Genomic DNA, 10,063 nt, shown 5'->3' with positions numbered 1-10,063 from the left:
TTCTCAACTTGTGGGTTGTAGGTTGCAGTTTTGCATATCATATTTACGTTATGATTCATAACAAGGGAAATTACAGTTATAATGTATCAACAAAAATAACTTTATGGTTTGGGGGTTACCATAACATGAGGAACTGTATTCAAGGGCTGAGGCATTGGGAAGCTTGAGAACCTCTGCTGTTGGGTAAGCAGGGCCACTTACTCCAGAGTTGATTAAAAGAAATGACCCGACACATACCAAGGGTTTCTCAGGCTCCTGCAGAGCAATTGGAAACATATCACTGAATCTTCAGGAAAACCCTCTGAGATAGCATTACCCCACTTTTTCAGAGGAATAATTCAAGTTCATAGATTGGATACCAGGGAGTGGAAGACAGTGGTATTTAAAACACACAGTTGGGAAGCACCTTTGGTAAACATGTTTTCAATCACATGTCTGTATTGCCTGTATGTGTGTGTTTTCTGTGTCAGTTTTGTGTGTATGTGTGAATGGGCCTGGGTCTGTTTTGTGTGTTTGCGTTTTGTTTGTGTGTATCTGTGTTTTGTATGTGTGTGTGTCTGTATCTGTTTTGCATACCCGTGTTTTGTATGTGTGTGTGTGTGTGTGTGTGTGTCTGTGTTTTGTGCGTGTAAGTTTGCACCTTTATTCATGTTGTATTCTTTTCCAGCCTACAGCAGCAGAACTTAGATAAACCAGCAGAGGGCGCCCAGAGTCTCCTTTTTTAGGGTACCAGGTTTCAATGTCTTCCATTTCTGGAACTCAGAGAGAGCAGCAATTTACTGAGGCTACATGTAAGGACCCATGTACTTTTCAGATACAGGAAACATCTTTATACACACAGAAACACTAGATGGCTCACTAGAGCGTTAAGTGTATTTAGGTCTGCCCAATTTGAAGAATTGTTAAGAGGTCACATTTCAATTCCATGAAAGTTACATGCTGAGTCTTCATAGAGTACTGAGTCTAATGATGTTGGGATTCAAATGAAACACATCCCTGCCAGAAACCAGAACACCAGGGAGGCGCAGGACAATCACTGTTGCTCAAGAGGACTTACTGAGAAATCAACAAGCGATTCTCACAATCCTCCAGTACACCAAATCCTCCAGGAAACTCTAAAGCTGAATACGGAGATGAACCTCCAAAGGAGCGGTCTCAAGGCTGCAAGCGTCTTGAGGACAGAGCTGTGGTGGACATTTTCTGCACACACTAAGTACTGTCACTCAGACTGGGAGGGAAGGCTTTGGTGTTTTCTCGTGGGTCTGAGGTTTGGTCTTGATATGGCTGTGTTCATCTCAAACAATATATATTTACTCAGGACTTTGCTCCCTTAAGACTTCCCTATATATATTTAAAAATCATGTTTGATGGCTACCTGCCCCAAATTCAACAGAAATCTGACATTAAATCTAAAGGCAAGAATTATTTCTCTTTGTGTATGATGTTAAGAGGGCTTTTTTGTAGGCTTTTGTATTTTGGAGTTAAAAGTAGAGAAGGAAAGCGTAAAGTCTACTGCAGTGTTTATAAAGAGAAAGTAACTTCTCAGGCCCATGACCTCTTGTCACAAGCAATACAATGAAAGTTACTTCTACAAGATCTGTCTTTTTGGGGTGTGGAGTAGGAGGTAGTCTTCCTTTATAACTCAGTCTCAACTGAAGATTCTCCTGCCTTAGCCTGCCCAGTGTTAGTATTATAGATGTGTGCCACAATCTTTGACCAAGGTCTTTCTTGACAAAGGAACCCGTTGAAATTAGTATCTCATAGGGTAGATAGCAGCCCTAGGCTACTCTGCCTGTCATGTCCTAAGGCATGCTGTGAATGCTCAGTCCTCTGCTTGTAGCTTGACTTTGAAGGCTGTAGGACCTATAGGAGGTGTGGTCTATCTGGCAGACATAGGTCACTGGGGCCAGGCCCTTGAGGGTTAACCTGCCCCTGGCTTTGCTCTCCCTGTTCCATGTACGGATTAGAGCTACCCCCACTGCGCCTTCCCCGCTGAGATGATCTTAAATCTTCCTGAAGCCATGGGCCAGAGTAAAGCATTCCTTGCTGAAGCTGCTTCTGCCAGACTTTTTACCAAAGGAACAAAAGAAACATGTCTCTGTCCCCGCATGTCCCATGGCCTGGCCTTTGCCACCTGACTGGAACCCACAGTGAACTCAGTGGGCCATAGGTTTAGCCCAGAGATGCAAAATTTACATGTACAGAGAGTATTCAGGTCTGCATTTACTTGCCTTTCATTTATTTTGAGGCGGGGTCTTGCTGTGTAGCCCATATTAGCTATCAGCCTTCTCTGTAGCCCATGCTGGCCTCTCATTCAGGACCCTCCTGCCTCAGCCGTTTAAATGTCTCCTCCAAATGTGCCAGTGTACGAACTGACCTTCACATTACCAGCTTTCTAATGCCACTGAAAGGATCCTGTGCAGAACCTTGTAGAGCTGTGGAGAGTGGGATCCAAAGGAGACGGCGGTACACCGCTCCCCTCACAGTGCCAATTTTCTCCGCCGTGGTGGGTCTAAATCTTGTTGAACAGGCAATTTAAAGCAGATCAAGCGTACCAGCTTTCTGTCCCATGTCACTTGAATGAGGTCTCTAAATCCTTCTGTCCCTGAATTCTACTTTATCTTTCCCTTCTCTCTGTCTTCCCATCATTCTGATAATGTCTTTTCCTCTGGTGCTGTACTGTGACAGTTTCTGCCTTCTCACGTTCTTATCCTCCTGACTCATCGCAGAGAGGCCAGCTCACTGGGATGATGAGAAACGCATGGCCTGCTTCAGTCCTGTCTTTCCTCTTCCTCTCCAGCTGCCACAGGGCCACATGCTGTAGACGGTAGGTTAGCAAGGCCACCTGGGGCTGCCAGGCTGTTGTCAACACTGTCTCACAGACCCAGCATCATGTGCAGCCTTTGACATGAATTACACCTCTCAGAGGAGGACTAAGGCAGGAATAGCCAAACCTTATTTTTATTGCAACCTGTGGTACATTTTTGTTTTCCTGATTTGTTCAGCGAAGAACATGTAGCAAGCATTTCTTTTACCTGGAAAGCACACCAAGAGCAGAGCAGATGAAAAGCAGTAAAATGTGTCTGCTAGCTTGGCATTTCCACATCCAATGCTCAGGTTCAGTGCTCCACCCCGGGGTGCGCCTGGCATCTCACAGTTCCCATGATGCTCAGCACACCCAAACTCAGAATATCTGATTCCTTGTTCCCTTATTAATAGTCTACTTAATGAATTAGTACTGTATTTCGTGGTGAGGAATTATCATTTTTAAACTGATCCGGCTTGTTCTTAGAGTTGAGGATATTCAATCACACTCTGGCAGGATGTGAATAGATAGAAAGATAGATAGTAGATAGGTAGATAGATGATAGATAGATAGATAGATAGATAGATAGATAGATAGATAGATAGGTAGGTAGGTAGGTAGGTAGATAGAGATATATATATCGATATACAATGGAAAGAGTGAACTCCCATACCAATTATGACTTATTGGGCCCCACTTTGCTACCAGGAATCACTTATTCTTTTCAGAATGTCAGTCTCTCACAGCACACTGGAAAATAAGACATGGGTGTTGTAGAATGCTGTCCTCTGGTCATGCCCACCGATATCTTAAAATTAGAGTGAACCCTGTGATTTCACACAAAACCAGGCACACTAATATTCCCTGACAGAGGAAATGAACTGGCATATATCTCCAAGAGGCTCATGAATAACATAGAAGACTTTTCAAGTGGGCCCCATCTCTTCCCTGAGCATCTGTCATATGTAAGTCTTTGGTGGTGTCCAACTGTAAACTGGCCATGTTCCCATAGGTTCCTCCTTACCCTTCCTTATGTAGTTCCAATTTCATTAGTTCAGCAAGCTAGCCTTATAATCCTTCCCCATGTCTGGGATGAGTAGACATTTGCTTGTATCCCCCCAAGTAAAAGCCCACAACACATGGGGCCACAGTACAATTGTCTAGAGTGGTTTTGGAAGCGTTGTCACTACCAATTATTGTGGTTTAGTGATAACAACAAAAATCCCTTTCATGCTTTCCTCTCAGTTACACTACACATCTAACCCAACAAAAGGCTGGAACAACCAACGGAGAGACAGCCCCTGACCTCTCCCTCTGGTCAGCTCCAGCAGCTGCTGTCACTGGAGCAACAGCAGCATGTTGTAGCATATGGCTCTCCTATTTCCACTCTTGGCCTCAGAACTGGAGAAACTCGCCATGCCTGCAAACGTGTGGAAGTGCTTTCCTGACAACCAGCAGTTTCACAAAGAATAAAAGTGAAAACCACCATTACCACTGTAAAGTTCCTTTTCATGAGTTTCTTCATGTGGGAGAGACACCTCTGTTCCTAGCAGCCAAAAGTCTCAGGAATCTGCTGATACTTTTCTTGGGGTTGTGGGGGGGGGGGGATAAGATAAAATCCCTCTCCATCTTTCCTCGGATACTGATTTGGAACCCCTGAGTCTCATTATAGGACCACAGTTTCTATACCACGTACAACAGAGTGTCAGGAATGCTATTCAGTTTAAGTAACCTCGGCAGCCCTGAAGACACGCTGAAGACCTCAGACAGTGGTGCACAGCTGTGCAGTGAGTCTCCTATCCAAGAGCATTTGGCAGAGAGGGGCTGGGGAGGCTGAGAGGCAAGGCTACATCGAAAAGATAGTGAGTGCAGCCTTCTTAGTCACCCAAACCCACTGTGTAGACCACAGGGGTTGCACACTACCATCCCATTCTCTTGTTTGATAGAGAATGTCTTAGTTAGGGTTTCATTGATGTGATAAAATACCATGACCAAGAGCAAATCAGGAAAGAAAGGATCTGTTGTGGCTCCACCAAGTGAAGTAGAATGAGTCCTTGCCCTGAGCAGGCAGCCACAGTGCTCTGGAGAGCAACATCTGAGCATCAGGGACATGCAAGCTGTTCTAAAGAGGGCTTAGACAATTCCTAAGATTTGAATAATCAGGGTATTCATCTTTCTGTCTCTTCTTCCCCCTCGTCATTTAAATTTTTAAAGCAAATAGATTTTTTACTGAAAGGCAATCATTTACTTATTTATCTTCTGCAGAGGGCCTCAAGTTCAACACAAGACACTCTGTGAAGTGTCCTTTGATAGGTTAGCTTATCCTATCACCTGGGCCCACCTGAATCTTTATTGTGAGGGACCAGCTGTGTGTTGGTCCTGTAGAGACATCCCTGGTCTCTACCCACCAGGTTCTAGGAGCATCCCTTAGACATGGCCAATAGTGTCTTCAGACATATATATATATATATATATATATATATATCACATGGGGGGAGGAATATCACCCTGTGCAGAAAGCCATTACTATACAGAGTGGCATTAAAACACAGACACTGGCCACCTGTGGGTAGAGTTGGTAACTACCCAATGCTAACTAGAGGGGTGTGTGAGGAGCCTGGAGTGCAGGGCCTTCTACTTTCATGCCTGCCTTTCGCTCTTGAACAAAACCAACTTGTTTTCTTCCATCCTCCAACACAACTATGACAAATAGCCAATGAATTTGAAGAACAAACTTCAGCCACTTCACCTGGTGACCCATGCACCATTCCTTCTTAGTACTCATGGGGTCTGTGCTATAGTGAGACCTGCTGTCTTAAACACATATTAGAACAGTAGAGCACTACGCCACAGTTAAAAGGAGCTAGCTACTGATAAACACAAAATCATGTATGTGTCTCAGAGGCCTGAGAGTAGGGAAAGAAAGGCTGTCTTAGAAGATACACACCCTTTGATCCTATTCCTGGAACTTCCCAGAAAAGACAAGACCATTCCGAGGCTGGATTATAAGAGACCGGGAGAGATAGCTTGACGGTGTTTTGTGGTCAGAACTGCCAGGCACGCGGCTTGTGTTGTTGGTTGCATGAGTCCACACACGTGTAGAACTCAAAGTGACATACCAGAAGTTAATTTTACTATATTTTAGTTGATGAACACCTCCCCATGTAGTCTTTGAAGAGAATGAGCGCTGAGTAATTGAGTGTCTTCTACTAGACACAGCAAATCATCTAAACCCAGAGCTGCAGCCATAGGCTGTGACTGCAGCACGTAGGGAAAGGGAAGAAGAGAGCTGAGCTTCTGCGACTGAACGAAGAGTCTCGGTTTCCTTGCCTCAATTCCTCTTCTGCTTTCTGTAGAACAAGGTAATCATTCACTTCTCAATCCAGGGTTACCAAGTTTCACCCTAGAATCATCCTGGCCTCCTTGCCCAAAAAGAGAACATGTTTCCAGAAGGTGGAGGTCATTGGGACAGTTTGGCTCACGTGCTTCAGCGTGTGTCCAAAGTCTCTGCATCTCATCTGATGCCCCTGTGGAGGTGGGAGGTGCGTGTGGATGTGATAAAGAAGAGCCTGTTGGAGCATGTGGTGCTGCCTCTCGACTCCAGGCAGACAAGGAGAATAGCATTATGGGATGGCGGCGGCTTGACTCTGAGGGAGAGCAATATCCTATGTGCCTTGTTACGGGGACCCTGGCATCAGATTTGCAAGTGCACTGATCCGTATATCTGGGGGTTTGTCTCTTGCTCTATTTATCTAGTCTGTCACCTGTTCTAATGCCAGTGAGAACACTGGTGGGGGCTGTGTAAGAGGAGCAATCATCCGCTCCCTTCTCTCCCCTGCATACATATGCATACATACATACATACACGAAAGCACTGTTTACAAGAAAACCATGGTTCATTTGCTCATGTTAGAACTGTAACAAATCACAGCGGTATCAAATCCGACAAGAATGTGCCTGGCTTCTCAGAGAACAAAATGAATGATGGAATGAACACCTCCCCAAGTGGTCTTTGAAGAGGATGACGGGCTCTGAGTAATTGTCTTCTACAAGACACGGCCGTGATGTGTTGCCCACCCCCGGATTGCTGTCCCGAACGAGCTACACAAAGCACAAGCAATGTTACAGTTGCAAATGGTGTGCGCCTTTCTCTTCTCTCATGCCATGCAACATTTTCAGTAGCATAATTTCAGAGGGACAGCTGAAGCACCCGTGAACTTCTCAGAGGTAGTCGGGTACATCAGTACCTTGGGAGCTGTTGGTACATTCCCCCATTTTCTGAGTGTACACTTAAAATGAGGTGGATAGTGAAGGCCCCCTGTGTTCTCCTCCGAGAGCGGGTTGAGGAGCTGAGGCATGCAGTGGTGTAATGAATCTCACGGCTACAAACCACGCTCTGAACACAGAAGTACTCACTTTGCATATTTTGCTATCTTTGATGCTCATAACCAGCCTTCTCCCTGCATCCCACAGCAGCAGGAAAGATCATTCCATCCTCATTACAAAGGCCATCACTATAGTATGTGTGCGGAGTTCAGTGGAGGAAAACCAGACCCTTCTGACCACGGAGCCTATACTTCCATTCAGCTCCTTGTGGTAAAATACCACTTGGCTTCACCAAACAGATCTAGAGCTAAGTGATGCAGATAGGAGATACCTTTTTAAAAAAAGATTTACTTATTTTATGTATATTAATGCACTGTCACTGTCTTCAGACACACCAGAAGAAGGCATCAGATCTCATTACAGATGGTTGTGAGCCACCATGTGGTTGCTGGGAATTGAACTCAGGACCTCTGGAAGAGCAATCAGTGCCCTTAACTACTGAGCTATTTCTCTAGCCCAGCAAATGGGAGATTTCAGTGTGCTTGGGGAATCTGGTGGAATTCCCTACTCCTGCTCTGGCCTGTTTGTGATGCAAATAAGAGATGATTTTTTTTTTTTTTTTTTTTTTTTTTTTTTTTTTTTTTTTTTTTGGGCTCACAGTTTCTAAGTGATCACTTCATATTTGCTTGGCCCCATGCATCTGGAGAGAATGCATCTTCCACCATGATGGCAGAAGGGCATGACAAAAGATTTTCTTCACTACAGAGAAAGAGACTGGACAACACCAGGGACAAAGGACCCCATTCCCAGTGACCTACTTCCTACAGCTGAGTTCTATTTTTTTTTTTTAAATTTCCAGAACTTCCAAAAACAGCAGCAGTAGCTAAGGACCAAGCATCCAGCACATGAGCTGATGGGGATATCCCCTACTTAAGCCAAAATGGTAAGATCACAGTAATTGTAACATGTACGGTGACTGACAAAAACTTATACATCCTAGCAAAGACTGTAGCTCTTTGTGGGAGACAGCTTTCAGGATGGTCAATAATGACTTTTATCTCCTGACATCCATACCTGTGGGTAGTTCTCTCACAACACCAGATAGAACTGACCATGTGACCAATATGAAAAACTCCAGACTTCGACTTCTGGGACAATAACCTAAAAATTATATAAGCTTCTGTCTTACCCTTTCTTGGTATTCCATGTTATGGAGTAGTCAGACCCATAGAGGATTCCATGTGTCTAGTCTTCCTCCCTATAGCCAGTATCAAGTCACTATGCTGAACAGCACATGGATACCCCATGCTGGGGGCCGACCCTCCAGTCCCAGTTTAGTTTGCAATCTTGACTCGAAAGCCAGCCATCCCTCAACTTCTGACCTACAAAACTATGTGAGATACATATTTACTGTTGTCTTCACTTGATCATTTTGAAGCAAAGTTGTTCCTAGGCTAGAAGGAGTATGTTATGCTAAATGGCTGGATGTCTCTCAGTAAAGAGATGTGCCTTGCCTAAGTTCTGGCTTTTGACTGGTCTTAGGTCACAAAAGCTATGGGATGATGAGAGAGCTGGTTGACCAAGTTAGGACTTTTCTTTTCTCGGATGTGTAGCAGTGAGTAAAGTAGATATTTGCAGCCACAGAACCCCTCTGGTTCCTTACCTGGCCCAAGGATGATGAGAAGACCGCCTTAGTGTGTGTGCCACAGCCAGCGAACTTTCCAGGACAATCAGGAAACACCAAATCGTACCTTTTGTTCTTATGTAAGTGTGGCAGGCATGTAGGTAATTTCTCCACATGGTAGGACAATTCTGATCTCAACAGCTCATCTTGGAGTGCCCCTGTGTCCCCTCATTACACACAACAGCTGTCATAGTTCCCAGACTAATGTGTTTGAGTTCACCATCCTAAACCTTTCACATCCCCAAATGAGTGGAAATGGTGGTATTTTCACAAGAGCCAACATTTGAGTAACAATTCAGAGGAAGCCTTGTTGGTGGGTACTACGCAGCCCATATTTAATTTTGAAAACCTAGTGGATGGCCACAAAGGGTTTGGGCCCTGAGTCCCCACAAAGCTGTATTTCTGTAATGAAAATCATGTTTCCTCCTTTCCCACACAGACCTTTGCCTTCTCCTCCTCCCAACCCTATCTATCCGTCCACCTCTGTCTGCTGCTGCTTCTAGAGTGTTCTATCCCTCAACAATTGCTTTCATTCTTGACTGCTGTCCCCAATTATCCTTTTGTTCCCTGGAAGGCCTTATTCCTGTCAGAACGAGAAAGTCTGGACCCTGGCTTCATCCCAAACAATTTCAGGTTTTGCAGATAACCTGGAATTCTCTGAGCCGGGAGTAACCAGAGATTTTACAGCCCCTTGACCAAGTCACCACATAGGAATTTACAAGTTCCCTGGGGAAGAGACATATCTTTGTTGTGCTCAAAGATACCCGTTTGTTATGAAAACACTGAGTATGTTAGCATGAGTACTATAAACCTCACCCCTTCAGTACCCTAGTGAGAGAATGCTGCACTCCCTGGGGGCTCTTCCTTCTGTGGGATTGGCACAGACCTCCTTTCCTTGTTCAAGAATCTCAAACTTCCTATACTGTTTACTCCCCCTCAACGCCCCCCCAAGGAGTTACTAACACCAATAACCCTTAGTTCTACAATGGTTGGTCTGCCATGGATTTTAAAGTTCTAAGACCTACAAATGCATACTCAAGACTCCACCCGGACCCCCTTGGGTTTGAACTAGTTATACACCAACGATGCAGGGAGTTTACTCTGACCAAATCTGTTCTGTTGTCTATTACTATTTTCTACAACTCCTACCTAAAACTCCAAGTCTAGCTATGACAGGGCCAAGAGGAAGACATGGTGACCTGTGTCATCAGGTTACTCTGCTCGTCAGGACTAAGGCACTAACAACA

This window comes from Micromys minutus (genome assembly GCF_963924665.1).
Source record: "Micromys minutus genome assembly, chromosome: 11".
NCBI classification, from domain to species: Eukaryota; Metazoa; Chordata; class Mammalia; order Rodentia; family Muridae; genus Micromys; species Micromys minutus.
This window is presented reverse-complemented; position numbering follows the sequence as displayed.